We start from the raw sequence: 27941 nt of genomic DNA on the forward strand, positions 1-27941 counted from the left end.
GAGGTGGCCATTTTCATGATTTAGTCAGCAAGTCATACCCTGATTAACACAGACCAGTGATGCCGAAGTATTACTCACTGACATGAGCATCCCTGTTAACTAATTAACATGTAGGACTCTACGTTTGACTTCCTAGCAGCATCTAGCTCCACATGTTGTGCTCCGTTTATGTGGCACTTGAGTAGAATGTCATAGGTGTGCATGCAGCTCAAGCCCAGATGGATGCTTGCATCTATGTGCTTGTTTTTGGAAAGGTATCAGTGAGATCGAATGACGTTGACAATTGTCCGCAATTAGGAACATAAATGTGGATGTGATTGTCCAATATTTGAGTCAATCCTAGTTGGCAGGCCTCCTTACCTGTGGTGGACTGACTAAACCCATGGACCGCTGTCCAAAGCTTCCTGGCTGTCCTTGATGTCTGACAGTATGTGTTGCATGTCCATCACCCCCTGAGGCACAGGACTAGGGTTATGAAATATGTGTACCTAGGTGTGAGGACCCAGTGTAGAAGACAGACATGTAATTCCAACATTAATTTGTCCCAACCTAGGATATTCCCTCATGATTAGCAACTGCATACCATCCAGGCAATTCCATTTACAAATCACAGGTCTTATGGGCCTTGATTGTCATCCAGAAGATAGTCATTAGTTGGCCTGTCACTTGTGGAGTACTTGCAGCATTTGTTATGTTAATAATAGCAGTACAAAGATGCCCAGATCATTTAAGTAGGTACACACCTTGTTGTGCATTGCTGTGCTGTTAGATAGTAGATGCGTAGGCTGCGTTGGCATGTCATTCCTCAGGGACATTCTATGATCTGCACTGTGATTTGGACTGTATGTGCTATTTTTGAGGAAGTGTTAGGATATCATCTGTAGATGTATCACGCAATCATGTCACTAATGTTTGTCTTTCTCTATTTTTACAGCTGCCAACATGAATGCCCATGAGATCAGGGAATTCCAGAGGCTGGCAATGCGTTACTGCCACATACTGGATGTGGAGTCTGGGTTCCGCAATATGGCACGGCATTTTCGCCATGAAGGAGCCACAGGGGTCTGGAGGGCATTTGTCCAAGGGGGCCCTGCCTTGCCCACAACAGCCACCACCACCAGCACTACAGCTCAGACCACAGTCGCCCAAAGGATGACAGCCACTGTTGCAGGTCCGTCAACCTCATCTGCTCCAGGCCCACAGACAGCAGCTCCTGCACCTCCCCCTCCAAGCACAGCACCGGCACCAGCAGTGCCATCAACTAGTAGAACACAGACAACCCCAGCTGCTGTGACAGACAATGCAGAGTTTCAGTCCCTGAGACGTGACATGCAACGGATGTTGTGCAGAATGGACAGGCTGCAGCAGGAGGTGTCCCACAATAGCAGGAGACTGCAGGGTATTAAGAAGATCCTGTGGAGGGCCAATTTGTGACTTTTGGATCATCAGCCATGATTTCCTCCCCTCCCTCCTCTTTCCTGGTTCTTATCTTTAGTGGGTTTAGGGGGCTGTGTTAGGTTAGAGCAGGCTGTTAGTTTAGTTAGTATAAGTGGGTTGGGGAGTGGATGGGGTTAAATTATTACATGTGTTTTTTTGTGGGTGGGTGGGTGGTTGTGGATGATGTTGGGGTTTATGTGTATAAAAAAAATATATAAATATAAAATTATAAAAAACAAAAATTCTAAAAATATATATATTTGTTTAGGATAAGATAGTATGTGTTTAGGTTAGTATATGTTGTCCTACATGTGTCCCGTCATATAAGGGGGGAGAGGGGTTGATGTTTAGAGTGTTTAGTTAAATGTGATAGCTAAGTTTAGATTAGGTAGTTAGGGTCAGTTGTGGGTAATGTGTAGTTAGGATAGGTTAGGTTAGTTAAGGTGTTTCCCCTAGTTTTAGTATCCTTTATCACTGTTAAATAAAGTTTTAGGTACTCCTTTACAGTATGTGTCATATGCTTGGGGATCAGGGCCTTGGCATGGGTGAACAGTGTTAATTTAGTATTTGTGTTCCATCCTGCATCCAAATCCCATTATTGACATGGTTATTCACAATTCCTAATATGCAGTCATATTAGCAACTACACCAAAGCTACTTCTCTATGCATCTGCCATCAATTGCACCCACCACTCAAGGTTACTATGATTCCCAATGTGTTATGACATTTGGATGTATTTTTAAATCTGTCATCGTTTGAGTCCTGATTTGGAATCTTGGGCACTGTGGTACGTCTGCCTGGAGCCTGATGTTCGTGTGAACCCTGATAAGTTGAGTGATGTTATAATCGTATGTAGTATTGTATACATAATCACATCTATCATTTTTTACATTGTACTCCCAGGTTACATATTTGCCCATACATTCGTACACATCCATTCCTGCTGTATGGTGTGTGTGTGTTATGAAAGTTTATAGTCAAATGTTACATACATAAAGATTGTCTTGAAGGGAATGTTGGCTACATTGATTTTCAGATTATACATACCTTGAAGCAGACTTTTTCAGACCAACACAGCATTTTACTGTTTGTTTTCAATTTACTTCAGAAATAAGCCTCAGGAAGCGCAGATGATGATACAATCCAGAACCCAGTGCATAGTTATCAGCCCACAATCTTTCAACACAGTTGTATTGACATTATATGGCCATTGACATGTGACATACATCATTAATCTCCTACACAGTTTATGTGTCACATTACACAGAGACAAAGTGGTTGTGTAAGTAGTATTTATTTTAAAATGCTGTAGTGCAATAATTACATAGTCCAGGATTGTGAGTCCATTAGTGTGACGTCTTCTAGTGTGATGCAACACAAGTGCAATGGGACATGTCATTGGACATGCTGGGGTGAAGTGTCATACAGTGCAGAGGAACATGAATTGCCAATGAGGTAGTGAGAGACAATTACAGTGCATAGTGTCAAGGTAAACAGTGTGCTGGAGAACAGTGCATGTGACCAACTGTAGCAAGACTGGCATGTTAACAAGCACAGGGCCTAGGATATCAGTGCCCAAGTGGCATGGATTGGTGCTACCGGGTACTCCTACGGGTGAAGGTGATCTGTTCCATGTCTTCATCTTCTGATGTGTGTGTCGTCTCCTCTGCCCTTGGTGATGGTGGGTTTGAAGGGGCAACACACACTTCAGTGTTTGAAGACGTGGAGTCAGAATTCCCAGTAGCTGCCAACTGAGCCCCACAGTTGGCAGCTACTGGGAATTCTGACTCCACGTCAAGGGTGTTACTGCAGCAAGGAGGAGCAGCAAGGAGGAGCAGCTGGTTCCTCAGTATAGCAGCTACATCACTGTGGTAGGCAGCCAGGTTGGCCCTGAGAGAGTCATGATTGCATTCATGCACATAGTGAAAGGTTTGGGATGCCAGGTATTGTGGCATCTCCCTTACTGCTGTGGTGAATTCCCTTACACTTTGTTGTAGTCGTTGCAGGATGGATGTTAGCGCTTGCATGGCTGCTGCCTGTTCTGCAGATGACATCATGCATGTACGCATCCCCTCAAGGCTGGCTGCCGTATTTTGTATCCCCATCAGCACCTACTTGGCCAGCTCCTGCCGTACTCCAACTACAGTCCTCTCAATGGTGGTACCAGTGTCCTCAGAGTCCTCAGCTGGGTTGGAGCTGGCAGGTCGTACTATTGGGGTGGTGGGTGGGTCCTCTGTGATGGCTGCTACTTCTGTGCTCCTTGCGACTGAAGGTGGGGTCTGGAGGGTTCCAAGGACATCTTGGAGGGTCTGCTGGCTAATGTTTGTCAGCTCGTCATCCATGTCATCAGGGAAGTCCAGGACAGGCATATCCCCAGGAGAGCCATTGTCCTCTGCAATGAGATATTGTACAATTCATGTGTCTGTGTTGTGGCATTTGTAATATGACGTTACTGACTTCCTATTAGTGGAACATTGTAATCTTGGTTCCCGTTAATTGTTCCTGTCATTAATATTAGCATTCTCCCAGGCCTATGCCCCACCTGCGTGTCACATGTAGTGGGGGCAGTTTGAGGAATTGTCTGCGTCACATCCTGTAGGTGTAGGTTCTGTCCAAATTGTATGTTGCCACCTTCTTGTCCTACTCAACCCTCTGTCTACTTCCATTATCATGGTGAGGCCTTGCAATGGTTTGGGTGTTCTGATGGCACTTGCACCACACTTTAAAATCTGGAACTAACCCAGTCTCTGATATTTTACATCCACCTATATGTTGCTGAGACCTAGCATATACTATATATAGCATTGTATGGCACGATACAGGTGTCAGCATTGGTAGTGTGTAATGCTGATGTTGGGGAATGTGTGCTACATTGGATTGCACAGATGGTCCTGGCAGTGTTCCATTTCCTCTTATGACTGTGCGGGTGTGTTTAACTAGCTAGACACATATGTCCTCCCCCTCGATGCTGTTGTCTTAGCAGTATGACAGTTAGGACGTTGCAAGGTGGCATTGCAGCTATTGTAACACTGGCACGGGGTAGACCCTGAAATGTGCAGCATGGGTATGACATTACTGCTGTTTACTTCATAATGTTAATAACAATACCTGATGTTTATTGCGCCTATAGACATGAGCATTTGATAGGATTTTCACTTTGTTAGGAATTACAGAGGACTGATAACATTGTCATCCTGAACCCTCTATTTTGGGTGTGTTTGATCCATGGGCACGTAACTGCCATTAGCTACTTGACCTGCACACACAGCACAGGTGGTAGTGGTAACTGTTGTCAATGCTAAATAACACTTGTGGATATGGTCTGAGACTGGAAATTGTGCCCTAGTTCATGTAGCGGCAATACCGCCTGTCGAGTGACAGCAGGCTAGTTTTACGTTGTACCCTACCCTTCTGGACTGGCTTTGCCTTTCCAACAGCCTTGGCATGGCAGAGTACCCCCATGCATAGGTTGTTGGTGTAGTGTTGTGCTGTGCCCCAGGTTTCCCCTGCACAGCCCAGGCACCCGTGCTGTGCCCCTTTGCCCTTTTCACTACATGATTATCATGGCTGACATGCATTGTGTAGTAGGTATGTCCCCCCCGCTTACAGTTAACATTTAGGCATTTTTGTCCCCCATGCAACTTACCCAGCATCTGTGTTGTTTCCTGGTAGTCTGCGCTGTCCTGTCCTTGAATCCCTGTGACGATCTCCTCAGGGATGACGGCTGCCACTATCTCCTCCATGTGGTGCAGGCCCTCCTGCGGTGCTGGACTCCCACCTCCAGTCTGCAGTGCTGCCTTCCTGTTCCTTGCCATGTTTTCCTTGGTCCTGCGCTTGCAGTCATGCCAGCGTTTCTAGCACTTAGTGACTGTTCTACGTACTTCTGCCACACTGTTTATCTTGTCGACAATTTGTTGCCAAATGGCCTCTCTCTTCCCAATTGGCAATTTTGAGGTGACAAAAAGTTGATGCTGTCATTCCGTTACCTCTTTCACCAGTATTTCCTGCTCCTCAGCACTGAACCGGCACTTCCTTTTCTTCTTCTCTCTCTCCTGGGTCTTGTCTGGGTCCTCCTGGCTGGTTCCTGGTCAGTTGTAGTCTTCTTGGGGTCTCTCATGGCTTCTGGGATCCATTTTGGGGCTCCTTTGCACATTTTGCTGTGTTTGCGCTGCATTTTGACACTATTGCAGCAAAAAAAGGCAGGTATCCGGTTTGCAATGTCGTAAACCGGATAAAAGTCATTTTTGCCGCGTTAACGTCATTTTTCTTTACGACTTGGCACAATGGTTAGAGTAAAAAAAAATGACTCTAACCATTGGTTTGCGCCACAGAGCGTCAAAGTATAAATTTGGCGCCCGGTTGGCGCACCAAAACGGCGTTAGCAAGTGTTTAAACTTTTTGACGCAAAACTGCGTTGGCAAAAAAAAAAATATGGCCCTCAGTGTTACATTAATAAAGGTACTTTATTTTGGTGACACAAATGCCAAAGAAACCTTAGAGACTATACTCCCTTAGGAGATAAGTAACATACACAGTATATACACAAGAATGCAGTAATAGCTGTAAAAAGAGATAGAAAACTGTGCAAACAGTGAAAATCACAACAGTTAGAAATGGGCCTAGGGGGAACACAAACCATATACTAAAATAGTGGAATGTGAAAGTCGGTTTCCCACCTAGGCAAGTGTAGTGTGTAGAGGGGTGCTGGGAATGTTTGAAAACACCAAAGGTAAGTAATGAAACCCACCCCAGAGCCCAGGAAAGCAGGAGTGAATCACAGTAACTTTCTTAGAACACACAAGAACACGTTATAGAAGACTTTGCAAGAACCAGAAGGGGCTGCAAGACACTAACAATGGATTCCTGGAACTGAAGACCAGTGGAAGAAGGGGACCAAGTCCAAGAAGCACTGAAGAATCCAGGGAGAACAGGAGCCCCTGTTAACCTGGATTAAAGTGCAAAAGAAGAACAGTCAGTACTGCACCCAAGAAGACGGATGCAGGTTCCTGGTTGGTGCAGATGATGTCCCACGTCAGATGGATTGCAGTCTGGTTTGTGTCGCTGGACTCTGCCAACAAGGCTTGGCACACGTAAAGCTTGTGGTTAGTGGAAAATTGCACTGCCTTGGACCAGGAGGAACCCGGTGGCCTCTACCCAGGAAGGAGAGACAAAGGGGGCTCTCAGCAACTCAGAGAGCCCTCAGAAGACCAGGCAGCGTGCACCGGAGTCCCACAGCACGGGGACAAAGAAGGTGCAAAACGAAGCCCACACAGCACTACACAAAGGGATCCCACGCCGCCGAAGAACCATACAGGAGGCTGTGCGTCGCAGAAACAAGTGCCGGGGACCGGAGCTGCACGGTGCACAATGAACTTTGTGGCAACTGCAAAACATGCGATGCATGGGGGTACTATCTTGCATGGGGAGGCAAGCTCTTACTTCCACCAAAGTTGGACAGCTTGACTTCAGGACCGTCGGGACCACTTCAGTCCACCACTGTGTTGCTGGATCCATGCACTCCTTCAGGAGAGGGGACCCGAGCCACCGGTTTTCGCTGAAGCAGGGAAGTGAGTTCTTTACTTCAGAGGAGATTCCTTCATTCTTCTGGTGCAGGCTGAAGACTGGCTGTCCTCCGAGGATGCACGACCGGGAAACAGTTGCAGGTGCTGGCAGGAGCTGAAGATACAATGTTGCAGAAATCATCTTTGCTTCTTTGTTGCAGTTGTAGAGTTCCTGGAGGGCCCAGATGCAGTTTCTTCAGTAAGAAGGTGAAGTAAAGGATGCAGAGGATGCAGAGGATTCCTGCTGGAGTCTTGCAATCCGATTCTGAAGAACCACTCAATAGAGAAACCCTAAATGTGCCCTGAAAGAGGGATTGGTCAGCTAACAGATAAGCACCTATCAGGGGAGGGCTCTGACATCACCTGCTGGCACTGGCCACTCAGATGCTCCCAGAGTGCCCTGCAAGCTCGGAATCCATGATGGCAAAACCCAGGGACACTCTGGAGGCACTCTGAGCACCACCCTTGGGTGGTGATGGACAGGGGAGTGGTCACTCCCCTTTCCTTTGTTCAGTTATGTGACAGCAGTGACTGGGGGTCGCTAAACTTGTATAGACTGGATTATACAAAGAGAGCACCATATGTGCCCTTCAAGGCATTTCCAGAGGATCTGGGAAGCTAACCCTCCCGTGCCTGTAACACCTATTCCAAAGGGAGAGGGCGTAACATCCCTCTCCCAAAAGGAAATCCTTTGTACTGCCTTCCTGGGCTTGAGCTGCTCAAGCAATATGAGGGCAGAAACCTGTCTGTGAGGTGGCAGCAGCTGGGGGCTGCCTAGAAAACCTCAGAAGGCTGTAATGGCAGTACTGGGGGCCCTCTAAGGAGACCCCAGAGTGTATGGAATCATACAACCAATGCTTGCCAAAGTCTTGGGGTATGATTCCAACATATTTGATGCCAAAGATGGCCATATTCGGAGTTACCACTGTGAAGATGTACATAGGTAGTGACCTATGTATAGTGCACGCGTACAATGGCATCCCCGCACTCACAAATTATGGGAAAATGGTCCTGGAGGACGTGGAGGCACATCTACTAGTGCAGGGGTGCCCTCACACACAGGTACTCTGCACCAAGCCTTCAGGGTTGGAAGGCCTGGTATATGGTGACATATGAGTGACCTGGTGCAGTGTAGATGGCAGTGAAAGGGGGCAGGCACCATTTCACACAGGCTGCAATGGCAGCCCTGCAGAAGCCTTAGCATGGGCTTCCTATGGGTGGCAAAAATGCTGCAGCCCATAGGGATCCCCTGGGACCCTATTGCCCTAGGTACCTAGGTACCATATACTAGGGACATATATGGGGTGACCAGCATGCACATTTGGGATGAAATACTGGGTTACCATTATCAATCAATCAATCAATCAATCAATCACATTTATAAAGCGCGCTACTCACCCATAAGGGTCTCAAGGCGCTGGGGGGGAGGGGGTCAGTGCTCGAAGAGCCAGGTCTTGAGCTGCCTTCTGAAGGGGAGGTGTTCGGGTATGGCGCGAAGGTGACTGGGCAGGGAGTTCCAGGTCTTCGCTGCCAGAAAAGAGAAGGATTTTCCTCCGGCTGTGGTTTTGCGGATGCGGGGAACGGCTGCCAAGGCCTGACCGGTGGAGCGCAGAGTGCGCGGAGGGGTGTAGAAGGAGACGCGGGAGTTGATGAGTTTGGGTCCGAGGTTGTAGAGGGCTTTGTGTGCGTGGGTGAGGAGTCTGAAGGTGATCCTCTTGTTGACCGGGAGCCAGTGGAGTTTTCTTAGGTGTCCGGAGATGTGGTGGTGGCGAGGTATGTCCAGGATGAGTCGTGCTGCGGCGTTCTGGATCCGTTGAAGTTTCCTCTGCAGCTTGGTGGTGATGCCGGCGTACAGAGTGTTCCCGTATTCCAGGCGGCTGGTGACGAGGGCGTGGGTGACGGTCTTCCTGGTGTCGATGGGGATCCAGCGGAAGATCTTGCGGAGCATGCGGAGGGTGTTGAAGCACGCTGAGGTCACCGAGTTGACCTGTCTGGTCATCGAGAGGGAGGAGTCCAGGATGAAGCCGAGGTTGCGTGCGTGGTTGGTCGGTTGGGGAGTGCTGCCTAGGGCGGGGGGCCACCAGGAGTCGTCCCATGCGGAGGGGGTAGGGCCGAGGATGAGGACCTCCGTTTTATCTGTGTTCAGTTTCAGTCGGCTGTCTGTCATCCAGGTCGCTACTTCCTTCATGCCGTCGTGCAGTCTGGTCCTTGCTGATGTGGGGTTGTTGGTGAGGGATAAGATGAGCTGGGTGTCGTCGGCGTAGGATATGATGTCGAGTCCGTGTTTGCGTGCGATGTTTGCCAGGGGGGTCATGTAGACGTTGAATAGGGTGGGGCTGAGGGAGGATCCTTGGGGTACGCCGCAGATGATCTCCGTGGCTGCGGATCTGAAGGGGGGGAGGCAGACTTTCTGGGTCCTTCCGGAGAGGAAGGAGATGACCCATTCCAGGGCCTTGCCTCTGATGCCGGCGCTGCAGAGGCGGTCTATCAGGGTGCGGTGGCAGACCGTGTCGAAGGCTGCAGAGAGATCCAGGAGAATGAGGGCCACGGTTTCACCCTTGTCGGTCAGGGCTCGGATGTCGTCCGTGGCTGCGATGAGGGCGGTTTCGGTGCTGTGGTTGGCCCTGAATCCGAACTGAGTGGAGTCGAGGGAGTCGGAGGTTTCCAGGGCGGCGGTGAGTTGAGCGTTGACGATTTTCTCAATCACTTTGGCGGGGAACGGTAGGAGGGAGATAGGCCGGAAGTTTTTGAGTTCGGTGGGGTCTGCTGTAGGTTTCTTTAAGAGGGCGTTGAGTTCTGCGTGTTTCCAGCTTTCAGGGAAGGTAGCAGTGGTGAGGGAGGCGTTGATGACGTCTCGGAGGTGGGGTGCGATGATGTTGTCGGCCTTGTTGTAAATGTGGTGAGGACAGGGGTCGGAGGGTGATCCCGAGTGGATCGAGTTCATGACGCGGGTGGATTCCTCGGTGGTGGTAGGGTTCCAGGCGAGGATGGTGGAGATGTCGTTTGCGGCTTCCGGGGGCGGGTTCATGTTGGTGGTCGTGAAGCTGTTGTAGATGTCGGCAATCTTACGGTGGAAGAAGGTCGCGAGGGAGTCGCAGAGGTCCTGTGAGGGAGGGATGGGGTTGGTTTCTGCGTCCGGGTTGGAGAGCTCTTTGACGATGCCAAATAGTTCCTTGCTGTTGTGGGCGTTGTTGTCAAGTCTGTTCTGGTAGGCTGTTTTTCGTGCGGTGCGGAGGCGTTGGTGGTGTTGGCGGGTGGTGTCCTTGAGAGCTGTCAGGTTTTCCTCTGTTGGGTTGAGGCGCCATGTCTTCTCGCGGAGGCGGCATTCTTTCTTGGAGTTTTTGAGTTCAGTGGTGAACCAGGAGTTTTTCTTGTGGTTGTTGGTGTTGGTTTGGGTCTTCAGAGGGGCCAGGAGGTTGGCGCAGTCGGAGATCCAGTTGGTGAGGTTGTTGGCGGCCTCGTTGGGGTTGCTGGTGCTGGTGGGTTGGTTCAGGGAGAGCGTTGCTGGGAGTTGTTCTGTGGTGACTCGGTTCCAGTATCTTTTTGGTGGTTGCCGGGTGTGGTGATGCACGGTGGTTTTCTTGAAGCTGAAGTGGACGCAGCTGTGGTCCGACCATGTGAGTTCGGTGGTGTGGCTGAAGGTGATGTGTTTGCTTGAGGAGAAGATGGGGTCGAGCGTGTGTCCGGCGTAGTGGGTGGGGGTGTTGACCAGTTGTTTCAGTCCCAGGTTGGCGAGGTTGTCTAGAACGGCGGTGGTGTTGTTGTCGGTGTGGTTCTCCAGGTGAAAGTTGAGGTCTCCTAGGAGGATGTAGTCGGTGGATGAGAGTGCGTGGGGGTTGACGAAGTCTGCGATGTCTTCGCTGAACTTGGTGCGGGGTCCTGGTGGTCTGTACATGAGGGTGCCTCTTAGGGTTGTCTTGGGGTCGATGTGGATCGCGAAGTGGAGGTGTTCGGCGTCGGGAAGTGAGTTGTCGGTGTGGGTCGAGATGCTGATGGAGCTTTTGTGTGCGATGGCGATGCCTCCTCCGGTGCGGTTGAAGCGGTCTCTCCGGATGATTTTGTAGCCGCGGGGGATGGCTATGGCGATGTCGGGTGCCGAGGAGGGGTTCATCCAGGTCTCGGTGAGGAAGGCGATGTCTGGGTTCGTTGAGTTGATGAGGTTCTACAGTTCGATGGCGTGCCTGTGGACGGAGCGGGTGTTGACCAGGATGCATTCGAGGTTGCTTCCGGGGGCGTCGTTCTTGGTGGTGGCGGTGTGGGTCCGTAGGCAGGTGAAGCGGCAGTTGCTGCAGGTGAAGGGTCCGTGGGTACGTTTGGGGGTGGCGCGGTAGCAGCCCGGCGCGCGGCCGGGGTTGAGGTTGGCGAGGGTGGCGGATTCATAGGTCAAGCGGGGGGCGCGGGGGCCAGGGGTTCGGGCACTAGGCGAGGTCCAGGCGCGGACGGGCGCAGACGGGCTTGCCTTAGGTGCGCCTTCGGCGCGGCCTCGCAGCGGCCACCATTTAAGGGGTAGGTGGGGAGGCGGGGTCAGCTGGGAGGCGGGAGGTGGGCGGGCAGGGGAGCTGGAAGCGGCAAAAAAGAGCGGCAAAAAAGAGCGGCAAAAAAGAGAGGCAAAAAACGGCGGGAAAAGCGCGGTAGGAGCGGCGGGAAAAGCGGCAAGACGGCGAAAAGGGAACAAGAGCCTACTAAAATCTACTAAAAAGGAGGGGCTGAGAGGGGAGGAGGGCGCACGGCACTCGGGGGCACACGCACGGGATACAAGGAGAGAAAAGGGGAATTTCAGTCACTCGGGGGCACACGCATGGGATACAAGGAGAGAAAAGGGATTTCAGTCAGCACCAGCACAAGCTCAAGCACTCGGGGTACACGGGCAAGAAGGGGGGAGCACACTCACAGGAGAGGAAGGCAGTCAGGGACTGGAGGCGCTGCGTGAGCAGGGGAGCGACCTACCCGAGGGTCAGTGGTCGCTACCTCTGCCTCGCAGCGGCCGCCATTTAAGGGGTAGGTGGGGAGGCGGGGTCAGCTGGGAGGCGGAGGGTGGGCGGGCAGGGGAGCTGGAAGCGGCAAAAAAGAGCGGCAAAAAAGAGCGACAAAAAAGAGAGGCAAAAAACGGCGGGAAAGCGCGGTAGGAGCGGCGGGAAAAGCGGCAAGACGGCGAAAAGGGAACAAGAGCCTACTAAAATCTACTAAAAAGGAGGGGCTGAGAGGGGAGGACGGCGCACGGCACTCGGGGGCAGACGCACGGGATACAAGGAGAGAAAAGGGGGATTTCAGTCACTCGGGGGCACACGCATGGGATACAAGGAGAGAAAAGGGATTTCAGTCAGCACCAGCACAAGCTCAAGCACTCGGGGTACACGGGCAAGAAGGGGGGAGCACACTCACAGGAGAGGAAGGCAGTCAGGGACTGGAGGCGCTGCGTGAGCAGGGGAGCGACCTACCCGAGGGTCAGTGGTCGCTACCTCTGCCTCGCAGCGGCCGCCATTTAAGGGGTAGGTGGGGAGGCGGGGTCAGCTGGGAGGCGGGAGGTGGGCGGGCAGGGGAGCTGGAAGCGGCAAAAAAGAGCGGCAAAAAAGAGAGGCAAAAAACGGCGGGAAAAGCGCGGTAGGAGCGGCGGGAAAAGCGGCAAGACGGCGAAAAGGGAACAAGAGCCTACTAAAATCTACTAAAAAGGAGGGGCTGAGAGGGGAGGACGGCGCACGGCACTCGGGGGCACACGCACGGGATACAAGGAGAGAAAAGGGGAATTTCAGTCACTCGGGGGCACACGCATGGGATACAAGGAGAGAAAAGGGATTTCAGTCAGCACCAGCACAGGCTCAAGCACTCGGGGTACACGGGCAAGAAGGGGGGAGCACACTCACAGGAGAGGAAGGCAGTCAGGGACTGGAGGCGCTGCGTGAGCAGGGGAGCGACCTACCCGAGGGTCAGTGGTCGCTAGTGACAGTGACAATATTTAGAGGAGAAAGAGCATAAGCACTGGGACTCCTCCAACTTGGACTATGGCCCCAACGGGCCTAGTGCTCCCTCCTAGCATATGGGGGTGTGGAGAAATGGGGGGGAACTGGAATAGGCGATGGCCCAGCTAGGTCAGAGGCCCCCGGTGATTGTCCCAACAGTCCTAGTGGCCCTCTCTGGCATACAGGAGTCACAGACCTAGGCAACAGCCGACAGTTTCAGTTGCAACTGGTGATGGTCCCAGCAGGTTCAGTTCAGTGGCAATGGATGATGGCCTAAACAAAATATGGTCTTTCCATCCTGGCGTACAAGGGTTCTGGACACAAGTGACAGCCCCAACGCTAAATGCTGCACCAGGCAATGCTCACTATTTCACAGTAGCCCAACAGGCATTACTGACTTCTGGCAGAGACCGGACGGCTGTCTAACAACACCGGTTTCGAATAGACCAGGTGCCTCACACTATGCCCATGAGGAGCTATTCACCAGGATCACCGCTGGGCCTTCCTTCCACACCTGGCTCTCTCCTAAACCTCCTCCCAAGATTCGCACTGGTCTTGGCAAGCAGGCAGAAGGCTGGTGCTGCAGGCACAGGGAAAGTGTTCTTTGCATCATGAGTGGTAGCTGCTCACACAGCTGGAAGACTGGCAGACCTCTCTGGGTACGGCAGGTTTCAGTTGGAGAAGATGCAAGAACTGGCCAAACACCTCTCAGAACAAGAGAGTGTCCGACTGTAAGACCAACTTGAATGCCAACATTTGTTGTGCGATTGATGCTGCGGACACATCCTCCAAGGGTATTAACATTAGTCCTAGCTGCAACAGCTCAAAGCCTTGGTGACCGTATTTCTCCTTATGAATAGTGCAGTTCAACAACAAGTGGGACCCAGGCTCTCACTGTTTTATAGTCCAAAACCAGTCACATTTGAGCCTTTGAAATTTGGGTTGTAGGTGTCTGCTTCTTTGAAGTTCTCTCTCATTTGCCCTGTTATTTGTTCACATCTTTAATCTGACCTATTACTCAGTTCAAAGGAGTAACTGACATCAGGCAGAAACTGGGGGTAACATGCCAAAAAGAGGTTACTTTCTTGCAGGAAGATCATGCTAAATGCACAATATAATGGCCAGTTCATGAAATAAATTGTCAAGGAGGCTAGACCAAAGTGCTATAGAAAGTGAAAATATGACCAAACATATTGTCTGAGGAGTATGTTGCACTGGTTTATTTTTGCTCAAGGCCAAGAGTGGAGCATTTTCAGTTTCCTTCATGAAAGATGTCATAAAATGAAGGGTAACCAACCAAAGGGTGATGTCATGAAAGATCTTCGCTCCGATTTCACTTGAGAGGGTATAATTGGATTTTTGAAGCATGTAGGCAACAATATAATAGCAGATAAAGTAGATGGACGGACTCAGATAGCTTGCCTTGGGCACTTTCCTTGCACCTGAGAGAGCATAAACTGGCTGTGCTATTATGTCTCTTAAAACAGGAAATGAAGGGGTGGTTATTTTTCTGCATAACATGAACATTTTTCCATTTAAACAAATTTCATACAAGTAAAGTGCACAAATTAATATACTGTTTCATCTATGCCGCATTTAATCATTGTTTGGAAAATGTTTATGTTACAGTATTAAGCACTAATTTATAATCATTTTATATTCAACATAAGAAGACGTTTAGAAACCATTTAATTCAAAAGACTGCTTGTGTGTATATAGCTTGGCCAGAGTGAAGGCCCACATTTTTCCTGTGTTTTAATTTCAATGTGGTTTTCTTTTTGTATGTTTTTTTTAAGCTGCAGGTTGTTGGAGGCTGGCCCTCTATGTAGTGTACAGAAACCAAGTACAATATGCAGAGGGTCCGAACAACCACCTATTAGTTTTCAGGGGTAAAAACCAGACCACCTAATGCTCCAATTTTTTTGGTAGCTGGTTGAGCAGTTAGGCTAATCCAGGAGATGTGTTAAGCATTTGCTGTACTTACAAATCCAATCATGCACCACACCCAATCAATGAATAACTCGAGACCAGAATTTATAAAAAACACTTCAGACTTTTATATAATTTTTAAGACCAAAATCTTTAGAATAGGTTAAGTACTTTTCTGGTTATGACTTTTGAAAGTTTGAGCTAAGTTAGTCCTTCTGTGCGTAATTATGCACTATTGGAATCGATAGGCAGTCACCTTTAAAAATGCATTAAAAGTCGTGCGTTGAGTTCTCAGTCTTATCTTTTGCAGGGTGGTCGCAGTGGTCGGTGGGCACCTTGTGCCAGCTGTAGAGCTTCGGGCAGCTCCCGGTTCCGGTGGGAGCAGCGTTGGAAAAGTTCTTAGCACAAGCACAGGGCCACCTGGATGGGCCACTTGGAAAAGGAGCTGGTTTGCAAATTCAAAGTGGTGCCTGGGGGTCCCCTTTGGCTGTCCAGGTCACAAGGGGTTGGGGACCCGGGGGCACACAGCAGATCCCACGATGGAAGGCCCAGGGGGGCCGGGACAGTCATCTGTGTGTAATTGGGTCCAGCTGTGACTTCCAGTCACTGAGATATTGGCGATTCAGTGATGTGTCCTTCACTGGTTGCTTGGTCTTTTGCAGTTTACTTGCTTTCCTTGAGTGGTGCCTCCACTCAGTAGGAAGTTCTGGGGTGATCCTTAAAGCCTGGAGGTCCTCTGGGTTTCTTGGGGTCGGTCCAGTGTTCAGCTCCTCCACTGTCACGATTGTCGGGACTCTGGTACAGCAAGGAGGGGTCTTGGCGCCTCTTCTGGTGCAGGAGGTCCTCAGTTCTTGTCCTGCCAGTTTCTCTGGTGCAGGTCTTCTTGGAATCCTTTTCGAATCTTCTTTGAATCCTTTTCAAATCTAAAATCTTAGTCTAGGGGAGCCCACTAAATACTGAATTTAGTGGGCATTTTAGGGGAGGCCTGGTAGTGTCCAATTGGACATTTACCCTTGGGTGGCTACACCCACTATAGTGACACTTCCTGTGGGAAGGGTCACTTCCCTAAACCTCATTGACTGTTTTTCTCCATTCCAAGATGGAAAAAACTGAATCAGAGGGTCCACATCGCATACAAGCCCTTAGGAGTGGTGCATGCTCAGTGAGGCCACTCCTCCTACCCTTTGTCTGGTTTCCCACCTTTGCTCCCATCAAAAGTGGGGGTTTGCAAAGGGGGAATCCCTCTGCTGCTAGCAGCAGGCCTGGGGGCTCGAGTTTCAGGGTCTGTAGCCCTTTGAAACTCACTGCCAGGGTGTTGCACATTCCTGAAGGAGGGGGAGTTAGCTCCTCCACCCAGCAAGGGCATTGTCTGACAAACCAGAGAGCCAGGGCTCTCCCCCAGGTTTGTATATTGGCTGTCTGGAGTGGCAGCTGGATGGAACTAGTCAGCAACTCTGCCGGTTAGGGTTATCTTTTGCAGGGTACATTTAAGGTTAAATCCAACCCTTGTATCAGTCTGGATTTAATATTCTCAGTGGTTTGATACCAAACAACCCAGGGTACAGAGTGGCCATTATCTAGCTGGAGAACTTGTTTGACCAGTGCCCAGTACATACAGTAAAATGACTGCTCTGTTCACTATGTCCTAGGTTTAGCGAGGACACAATGGGGCATATTGCTCATGCAGCTATGCCTTCACATATAGTATGGTGCACCCTGCCTTAGGGCTGAAAGGCCTGCTAGAGGGTTGCCTACCCATAATATATGCAGTGTATGCTGGACAGGGCACACAGAGAGTGTGCCATGTTGAATTTATCCGTTTAGGGTTGCTCCAGTACACTCAGCCTGCAATGGCAATGCTGGGTGCATCTAGGTGCAGGGCACTTGGGGGTGGCATAATCGGTGCTGCTGCCTCCAGGGGCCTACTCTTAATATCTCTTGCCCTGGGTACTGGGGTACCCATTTACTAGGGACTTAAAGGGGTATTTAATAGTATAACCAATTGTGCCAAGCATCACAACAGTTTTAGGGAAAGAGCTCTGGCCCAGGGAACCTGTTTAGCCGGGGCACTGGGCACTACCAACGTCTAGAACACATCAACATCAGGCAAAAAGTCGGGGCTAACCATGCAAAAAGAGGCCTCCTCTCACACAGTTGCCAACATTATTAAACAGTCTATTGTGGGTCAGAGATAAGAAGGTCTGAAAGAAGCGTTACAAGGATGGAAGGAATATCCTGAATTGGCAATTATTGTTTTTAAATTCCTGAACGCGAGGCTGCACCAAGGCCACTTAGAATAAACTTAAAGTAGATACTGTTACCAATTATATATTTGATTTATGGCTTTGTTTTTCTGAAGAAGATTTCAACAGTGATGTCATCTTTGGAGGGATTGAGATTTAAGTGTGGTTTAGTGAGCAAAAGGTTCACACCCCTTTATTCCCTTGAACAGAGTGGACCTATCTGAGGTATAGACTTAAATTCCAAGAGATTCATTGGCTTTATGCTGCACACACCTCTCTTGACAGAATCTTCTACAGACGTTCTGTTATGCTGACCTTCTACTGAAACATTTTTTAAATATTAGAATAGTTAGTAGTCTCGATTCAATGGACAGGCAGGAGAATTTGACTTTGGATTTTAAACGTCAAACACTTTTCTTGATTTTTTGCATTGTCGCTCTTGAGATATTGGTATTCCATATGATAATTTTATTCATTATTCTGTGACATTTTAACTCTCCTTTAGTGATTTTGTATTTCTATACCATGATTTTGAGACTCATTTATGTAAGTTTGAATTTGAGTTTGCATAAAGCCCTTGAAAACTTTAAGCTGATCTTCGCGAATGAATGTGTGACTGTAGGAAAGTACCCTCTTTTTGGCATGTTACTCTCAGTTTCTGCCTGATGTCAGTGTGTTTTTGACTGTGTCACTGAGATCCTGCTAGTCAGGACCCCAGTGGTTATAGTTTATGGCCTGCTTGTCAGTGGGTTTCACTGTTTTCCAAATTGTCACTGGAGTCCTGCTAATCATGCTCTGTCTGGTTCCAAATTTGTCCTTACATAGTGGTAACTCAGTATTTCACTCCAAGTTGGCATACTGGTCACCCCATATAAGTCCCTACTATGTGGTACCTAGGTAACCAGGGCATTGCTGTTCCAGGAGATACCTATGGGCTGCAGCATTTCTTTTGCCACCCATAGGGAGCCCATGCAAAGGCTTCTACAGGACTGCCATTGCAGCCTGTGTGAAATAGTGCATGCACTGTTTCACATCCATTTTCACTGCACTAGTTCACTTATAAGTCACCTATATATTAGGTCTTCCAATCCAGAAGGCTGGGTGCAAAGTACCTGTGTGTGAGGGCAACCCTGCACTAGCAGAGGTGCCCGAAGTCATCCAGGCCCATTTTCCCAGACTTCGTGAGTGCAGGGACGCCATTTTACGTGTGCACTGGACATCGGTCAATACCCATGTCCAGCTTCACAATGCTAAGCCAAATAGGGCTCCGTAAGGTGGCCAACAACTGGGAATTGTACTACAATACTAATTCCAGTATTGGTTGCACAATCACATGCACTCTGGGGGGGGCTCCACAGTGGACCCCCAGTACTGCCATAGCAGCCTTCTGATGTTTTCCAGGCAGCCCCAGCTGCTGCCACCTTACAGACAGGTTACTGCCCTCCTGTTGCTTGAGCAGCTCAAGTCCAGGAAGGCAGAACAAAGGATTTCCTTTGGGAGAGGGGTGTTACACCCTCTCCCTTTGGAAATAGGTTTTACAGGCATGGGCGGCATAGACTCCCAGAGCCTCTGGAAATGCTATGAAGGGCACAGATGGTGCCCTCCTTGCATAATCCAGTCTACACCAGTTCAGGAACCCGCAGCCTCTACTCTGGCATGAAAATGGATGAAGGGAAGGAAAGTGACCACTCCCCTGCCCAGAGCTCCTCCAGAGTGTCCCTGGGATTTGCCATCTTGGATTCCAAGTGGTGGGGCACTCTGGGAGCATCTGAGTGGCCAGTACCAGCAAGTGACGTCGGAGACCCCTCCTGAAAGGTGCTTTCCTGTTTAGGTGACCAATCCCACTCTCAGGGCTATTTAGGGTCTCACCTCTGGGTGTTTCTTCAGATTCGGATTGCAAGACTCCAGAAGGAATCCTCTGCATCCTTTAGTTCATCTTCTACCGACAGAACAGCCACTGACCGCTCTAGGAACTCAACAAAACTGCAACAAAGAAGCAACACAACTTCTGCAACCTTGTAACTGCAGCTCCTGCCAGCAACTGCAACTGTTTCCAGGTCGAGCATCCTCCGAGGACTGCCTGTCTTCAGCCTGCACCAGAAGAACCAAAGGAATCTCCTGTGGAGTGACGGAGTCACTTCGCTGCTTCAGCAGGCACTCCTCTGCAGTGGCGACCAGTGGCTTGGTTCCCCTCTCCAGACAACAGGTGTGGATCCTACAAACACGGGTGGTGGACTAAAGTGCCTCCAACAGTCCCAGAGTACAGCTGTCCAACTTTGGTGGAGGTAAGAGCTTGCCTCCCCATGCAAGACAGTACCCCTGTGCACCGTGTGACTTGCAGTTGCCAATGCTTGTGTGCGACCTTCCAAGATGTTCTTTGTGCACAGCACAGCTTAGGCCCCCAGCATTCCACCCTGCGACACACAGCTTCCTGAGTGATTCTCCGGCGGTGTGGGATCCCTTTGTGTTGTGCTGCATGGGCTTCTATTTGTGCCTTCTTTGTACCCCTGCTTGGGGACTCCTGTGTGCGTTGCCTGGTCTGCTGAGGGCTCTCTGAGTTGCTGAGAGCCCCCTCTGCCTCCACCTCTTGGTCCTGGGCAGCGCCATTTTCGGCGAACCGCAAGCTTTGTGTGTGCCAAGGCTTCTTGGCAGAATCCAGAGACGCAAACCAGACTGCATTCATCCATCCGGCGTGGGACATCTTCTGCACCAACCAGGAACCCACAGCTGTTTTCTATGGTGCAATACTGACTTTGTCTTCTCACCGGTAAATCTTCTTTTGCACCTTCATCTGGGTTAGCAGGGGTTTGTGTCCCCACTAGGCCCATCGTGGATCCTATTGTTATTTTTGACTATTTGAACTGTTTTCTGATTGTGTACTTACCTGCTTTTGGTTGCTAGTGTATATATTGTGTATAATACTTAACTCCTAAGAGAGTATAGTCTCTAAGGTATTTTTGGCATTGTGTCACTAAAATAAAGTACCTTTATTTTTGTAACACTGAGTATTGTCTTTCATGTGTGTGAGTACTGTGTGACTACAGTGGTATTGCAAGAGCTTTGCATGTCTCCTGGTTAAGCCTTGGCTGTTCTTCCTACAGCTACCTCTGGACAGCATAGCTTCTAGACACTCACTACATTTCACTAATAAGGGATAACTGGACCTGGTATCAGGTGTAAGTACCTTTGGTACCCACTACAAACCAGGCCAGCCTCCTACAGTGACCACTGTAATTGAACTTGAATCATTTGATGTGAGCCTCTTCACCATTTGGAGCAGAGAAGGAAAGATTTGTCAGTCAACAATTGTCAATATTGTACAAGCTGGATCAGATGGTAGCAAAGAGGATGATTCTCTTTCCAAACTGAGGAGAACTAGAACCATACTCTAGAGTGCTTAGTCCATTAGAGCCCAATCCCAAGTGCCCATGTCTAGAGTTGGAGAATTAGTGAGGTTAAGGAGATTGGGAAGAGAGTCATATTGGCTTTGGGAAAATGAGCATAAACAAGGTTGTACAGCAGTTTGCATTTGGCTTGCAGTGATTGTGAGGTTGGATGGAGTCTTGTGGAGATGTTTAGTATGTTGTGTGAGTGTGGTGATTTATAAAGGAGTTGAAAAGATTATCGGGCCTGACGTGGCCTAAGATCCCGTGATAGTTTAAAAAGTGTAGAAGACAGTGTAATATATTGCTTGCTAAGGATTTGTATTCATTGTGAGATAACAATGTCAAAGATAAGATTGGCACTTACTTTGTGTGAATGTAAAGTGACTGGTTTAGAGGATCTTAATGCACAGAGTGAAGTTGTATTGATCTAGATGACACCTCGCAGGTTCAGGTTTCATTAGAAGTGATTGGAAACTCTCTTGTGTGTTTGAAACTATTCATTCTTTGGTGAAGCAGACAAAGGTTATGGTATTGTGTTGTGTATGTGTGTGATATTGCAGATTGAGTGTGCATGCAGATTGTAAAGGAGTCGAACTGCTGCGAGAAGCAACCTGTACGTCACAGTGTGCACGCTGGTAAAGATCAGTTGGTGTAGTGCCACGTTGCAACTGGTGGTTGTGTTGAAACAAGGGACTGTGGGTACGACATTCTTTTGGATTGAATTGAAGCCTTGTGAAAATTATTGAAAAATGAAATGTTTTAAAGTCATTTTTGGTTAGAGGAGACACTCATATTCCTAGCAGGGAAGGAGAAGTAGTGCCTCTCAAAGGTACTCCAGGTTATTATATATCAGTTAACGTAGTGCTTCATACATTTGCTTGGATTGGTTTGTGGCATAAAATCACAGAAAAAGAGGGTCCATTGAGATTCCCACAATACAGCACATTTAATTTGTGGATTATGGAGAATTTAAGGAGGGTGCTGTACAAAAAGAAGCCACTTCCTAGACCTGCTCAATATGAGGTGCTTAATGCCTTTGGGTGTGCTGCCCATGTTTCAGAAAAAGAGAAATACCAGGGTAGAGCAAAGAAAGCTATACGAACTCATGCAGATGCTAGATGGGATGCTGAGCAGAAATGGTGACAAACGGACATGATAGAAAGGGTCAAGCTATACCCAGCCTTGAATACCAATGTGGTTTAGGGAGAAGGGGAAAAGAAAATAGTTCAAAGACAAGGGGAGAAGAAAGTAAAAGAGCATGATGACATGTGTCTAGATAGTGATGATTCTGGAGACCGTCTTTTGGACATGTTATTGTCTGACCGTCCACCCCTGTATAATGAAGTTAAGTGTGGAGGGGGAAATAATTCTACTGAAGGCAGTGGCACAGTTACCTTTCCCACTGCCCCACCTAAGTCTACTCCTAGTCCTGTGGGACCCATTCCAGGTAATATGCCTTGTGAACCAAGAAATGAAGGTTTTAGAGAATATGTTCCAGTCGTTTCCACTGTGAATACTGTCAATGCTCTCACAGTCCCACTTACTATTGGACTAATAGTTCCTATGTATAAATCCGTAGGCTCTGGGAGAAATAGGTACAATTTGACTGTACCTAATAACACTGAAGGACAGAGCAGAGTTTCAAATACTCCAGATACTAGGGAATTTGTTTCTTTGTGTCCAATGCATGCTAGTACTCCATGTGAAGCCAGTGCAGATATGACTTTTGAATATGTCAGGATGCACTTCGATAGGTTCTTACCCAAAAATACCCAGTGCACTACTACTGTATGGGAACCGCCTTTGAATTTCGGAAATTTTCCTCAGGGAAATGAATCCACATCTAAGATTCCTGTAGTAACTTGATCTATTGGTGCAAAGGAGACAGAAGAATGGGTACAAATCTTTAATGGAGGCACTCCATCTAAAGAGAGTATGAGTACAGAAGTAAGGAACAATTCCATTGACACCAAGAGAAAGAACTTTGGATGTATCAAAATTCACAATAGAATTGGATGTAATAATGGTTGGAAATATTGGCTTAGAACAACTGGGGAATTACCAAGAGGATAAACTTGCATTTATGTGTAGGGATATTACTAAAAGGGGGGGCAAGGTTCATGACAAACTGACAGAATTGGCTCAAAAATGTGAGTTAGACCAAATTAAAACTAAGGCTCTGGTTTAGTTATCGAAAAGTTCACATCATTTTATTCCATTGTACAGAGCAGAACTATTTGAGGTATAGACCTCCATTCTTTTTAGATTCAGCAGCTTTATGCTGCACACACCTCTCTCGACATAATGTTTTACAGAAGTTCTATTATGATGACCCTTCTCTGAAACTTTTTTAAAATATTAGAATAGTTAGGAATCTAGATTCAATGGTTAGGCAGGAGAATTTGATTTTGGATTTTAAACATCAAACACTTTTCTTGATTTTCTGCATTCTCGCTCTTGAGATAATGGTATTCTATATGCTAATTCGATTCACTATAGTGCCACATTTTAACTATCCTATAGTGATTCTGTATGTCTATATCATGGTTTTGAAACTCATTTATGCAGGTTTGACTAGATTAGATTGTAGCAACGAGGATGGTTCTCTTTCTGAAGTGAGAAGTACTAGAACCATACTCTAGAGTAGTTAAGGGCATATTTATACTTTTTGATGCAAAACTGCACTAACCCAGTTTTGCATCAAAACGTTTTGCACCAGCTTGCGCCATTCCTGAGCCATATTTATAGAATGGCACAAGCTGGTGCAAAGGGTGTGCTAGCGTAAAAAAAATGGCGTTAGCTGAGTGGGGGTGGCGGCATGGAAGAAGGGGGTTTTGCACCAAAAAATTACGTTAGGCTGGTTAGAGGCAAAAAAATGCTTCTAACCAGCCCAGCCTCATTTTCTGATGCAAAACCATCCATACCACATGACTCCTGTCTTAGAAAAGGCAGACGTCATGCTCACCACCCCAGTGGCCAGCAAAGGGGCCAGGGTCCCCTGGGCATGGCCACTCCACCCTGTGCCATGCAGAGGCCCCAAGTTGGGCCCCCAATGGCACTTTAATTTAAAAAAAAAAAATACTTACCTATACTTACCCTTCTTACCTGGGATGGGTTCCCCCATCCTCCGGTGTCCCTCTGGTGCGGATGTTCCTGGGGCTTGAGAAGGGCACCTGTGGACCCATTCCATGGTGTTTAACCACAGAAATGGGTCCACAGGTCCCCTAACGCCTGGTCTGACCCAGGCGTTAAATAATGGTGCAAAGCAAGCTTTGCACCATTATTTAGCCCCTCCTCCCACCCGTGCCTCATTTTAGCACGAGGGGATAAATATAGGGCTATGGGGTTAGCACAATTTTTTAGATAGGAACGCCTACCTTGCATCTCATTGACGCAAGCTAGGTTCACGCATCTAAAAAATGGTGCAAACTCCTATATTTTGACGTTAGACGAGTGGAGTTAGTTTTGTGCCGAATTTGCGTCAAAAAAATGACGCAAATTCATTGCAAATGGAGTATAAATATGCCCCTTAGTCCATTAGAGCCTAATCCTAAGTGCCCATGTCCAGAGTTGGAGAATTGACAAAGTTGTAGGGACGGGAAGAGAGTCATATTGGTGTTGGGAATGTGAGTATAAATAAGGTTGGAAAGATTCACCGGAGTCAACAATTATAGATATAATCCAAGGTGGATCACACCCTGTCACCCACCCTTTGGTTGGTTACCCTTCATTCAAGAGATGTAAATCCAGTGGCGTAACAAAGTACCCCGCAACTCCCAAGCAACAGGGCGCCCCCTCAGCACAGTACACTGTGTACACGCAGCAGGGCCCTCGCTGGGTCCAGGGGTTCAGGGGCCCCTCCAGGTACTTTGCAGGTGGTCCCCCTCAAGTTTTATTATGCCACTGTGTACTTCTTGGCATCTTCCGATCACTCATAATCCGCAATGGGTTGTATTTCCTAATCACTGATCCTTACTCCCTGAATGGTGCTTCCCCCTGTAGGCCGGTATGAAAAGACACTTATAAAGGTTTGAGTGGGCTTTGGTTTAGCCCTCTGGCAGTTGTGCTTGTGGAGCTCCTGTTGCCAAGCTTCGCCTGTGCAGCTGCTGAGCATGCAACATGCAATTCAGTGCTGTATCTGTGATTAGGGACAGGTAAAGAGGACTAGCTCTGAAAGGTAACACATTAACTAGAGTGAGAAATGATGAAAAAGGGCCCCTCCTGACACCATCAAGTCCAGACTAGTCAGTTGACCCCCAGGGAGCTGAAGGGGGGAAACTGACGTCCTCTCCATCCAATTTCCTGCATGGACATAAACTCCTGCAAATGGTTTTTCAAAGTAACTTGTTGAATGGTGTGAGGGGCGTTCTTAGCCATACTGCACAATTTCAGAGAGACGGTGCTGCTGAACCAGCAGGAGAGATAAGCTTCCCCTGACACACTTTTACAAAAGTGTGGGAAAGAAGCATTATGCTGACAACTGATACCCTGAATTAGATATGCGTTTGCATCAGCCGGCCAGGACACCTCACCAGAGCCCCTTTCAGCCCTATTTTCTGGCATCTGTGCAATCTCATAATCAGTGAGGATCGCCAAGTGCAAAGAGAATATGGGAAATGTTACAGCTATGTCTGCTGTTACATACATGGCAATTTGAAAACAGGAATGCTGTAGTTTTACAAACAGGAAAAAGGATTTTACAAACAGGAAAAGGTGGAAATGGGCGGGCAAAGGTGATTTACATACAGGACAATCAAGTAATGGGCACAAGAATTGTTTTCTACATACATGCTCATTTAAAAAAGCCTTTGAAAATAGTACTTTATGAACATAGTAACATGTGAAAGCGCACAGCAATGGTATTGTTCATAAAGGTCACTTGTTCCTGGCTACAATGCTCGATGATGAAGTATAAGACTATTTCATTGGTTTCCTTTCAGAACTGAAAAAAGGAAGTATACATGACAGTTTAACCAATATAAATGTAACATGATTGTATGATTTGAGAAAATTGGGGATGGTATTATGTTTTTTGCCAGAAGCGCTTCAGGATCGTAGTCCAACAATGAAGACTTTGAGGACATCTGCATTTTCGCTTGGTCTCTCCAGATTTTTGTTTCTAGACTTACATGCATCTTTTACTCTGGTCACATAGACACTCCTGACTATTCTCCTAGTAGTGCTTACATTGTAAAATAGTAAGTGCCAGGGTCCCAGATATTTCTCAGGCAGCCACTGCAGTTTGTACCTCCTACGGTCCTTGCCAGTGCTGCTAAACACAGTGCTAACAACTCCTGCTTACCATTACATTCCAATAATGTGACAATTTGGACGACTTAACTTCTCTAGATGACCCAACGCTGTAACAACGACCTGAGTACCCAGGTATTACTATTTTTATAATTGTATTTCGAATTATTAAACACTTTTTGCAATTTGTTTTAACAGACTGACAGCACCATCATGTGGTATACTGCCATAATATGAGCAAGTGTTATGAAATAAGTGCTGGTGGGGAGCACTAGCAAACACCTGCAAAAATTAAGCACTGCCTCCAAGCATTTGTTTTCTGGCAGTTAAACAAGGTGAATGATTTAGTAATGCTTATCTAACTCCTCCATCCTCCTGTGACAGGAATGGGCTCTAAAGCGAAGCGTGAAGCACATTCATAGAAAGTAACAATAGGCTGGGGCCTAGTGGCAAAAGGCATGACCTAATTACAGGCTACATCCCTTGGAATGTGGGAGAAGCGAGTGAACAGAAACAGAGGACTGCCCCTACAAAGCACTGGGAGTAGTATAGTAATGGGAAATAGTACTAGTCTGTCAGTTGTGGCATTGAAGCTGCTCTGTTCCTAGCTGGGATGCTTCTGCTTACCACAGGACCGGGTTGTGGCAAAGAACCAGCCAAGGTTAGTTTTCTAGGAGAGTTTCCACTGCAGTCATGCATCTTGAAAGACCTGCAAAGCATGGCTCTCTTGGACAGTTTGCATTAAAGCAGACAGGGACTACAGCAAAATACGTCTGAGAGGACTGTGGGAATTGTCTTGGGCTTCTGTTAAACCTTATCAACATTCATTAGGTAATGGCCACTAAAAGAATACTTTCTCACCACCACCTCCTCAGAACAAGCCTAGACTTGGTGAGGATCAGAATAGGATATCACTTTTGTCTGACTGCTGTAAGGCAAGAAAGTGCTTATACTCCAAGAACGGAAGAGATTCTCAAGTGTCAGACCAACTGACTTCTTGTAGGCCCTGGAACATAAAAGACAAAGAAAGCTGTGCTAGAATCTGCTGACTAATTTGGAATAGACTGGACTAAGCACACACAATAAAGAGCCCCAAAGGGAAAAAGGCCAGTGGGCAAATAATCTTCCATATGACTACACAGCAGGAGACACTTGAAATGTTTTGTTATGTTTTTATGTAGTGGACAGCTTACCAGGGTGGGATCTCCTGATAACACTTTACTTGTTGCATATATGTGGCGGTGCATCACCCTGATTATTTATGTATATGTAAACTGAAAACCCAATATAATCTGTTTCAAGAAAAAATACTCACCAGTGAGGGTATCTGTTGTGGTTGCTTCGTAAGTGAAAGAACTCCAACTTAAAGAAGAAGCAGGTAGTTATGTTTCAATGTATTAGTTGCACAGGTGAACAAGTTACCTACCTTCGGTAATCCTTTTTCTGGTAGATACAGTAGCTACCTGTGGATTCTTCACCTCATGAATTCTCCCAATGCGCCAGCATTCAACTGAAACTTTCTTCCCAGCTCTTGACGTCAACGAGGATGTCACAATTGCACGGCTCCGCACGCGACTCCATCTGACATCATTGTAGCAGTAAGAAGTCCTCGCCGGGGTGCTGACGTTGGTTTCCTTTTTTCCGCACCTTCAATGCTACGTTTTTTCCTGGCTCTCGAACAGCTATTGTTTCAAAGTTGTCTTCTTGTACTTGCTACAATGTCTCTGCCAAAGAAATCAGGTTTTAAGCCTTATCGTGAGTGCGGGGGTCCATTGAATGTTGGTGCATTGAGAGAATTCATAAGGTGAGGAATCCACAGGTAGTTGCATCCATCAGAAATTATAAATACAAGCCAATAGCACACATGCATCCGTACAAGTCAGCTGCTCCCTTCAACTTTCCTCGTCAACATTCTCTCACGGAACACGCACACATTCACCTCAAGAACATAGCAACATCTCTCAACAGCTACTACTTTTATATGTAAACACTTCAGAAGGCAGAGATAACGTGCCAAGGTTTCCCTCAAATGGCTCAATCTCTGCAGTTTCTAGTTTGTCCCACAATTAGTTTTCACAGTGATGAAAAACAGCTTTAGTGTGACCTCATACAGATGATCTGTGGCTTCTTTTAATACCAGATCGGCTACAGAGTTTAATTTGAATCCCCTGGAATGT

Source organism: Pleurodeles waltl, chromosome 5 (assembly GCF_031143425.1).
Source record: "Pleurodeles waltl isolate 20211129_DDA chromosome 5, aPleWal1.hap1.20221129, whole genome shotgun sequence".
NCBI classification, from domain to species: Eukaryota; Metazoa; Chordata; class Amphibia; order Caudata; family Salamandridae; genus Pleurodeles; species Pleurodeles waltl.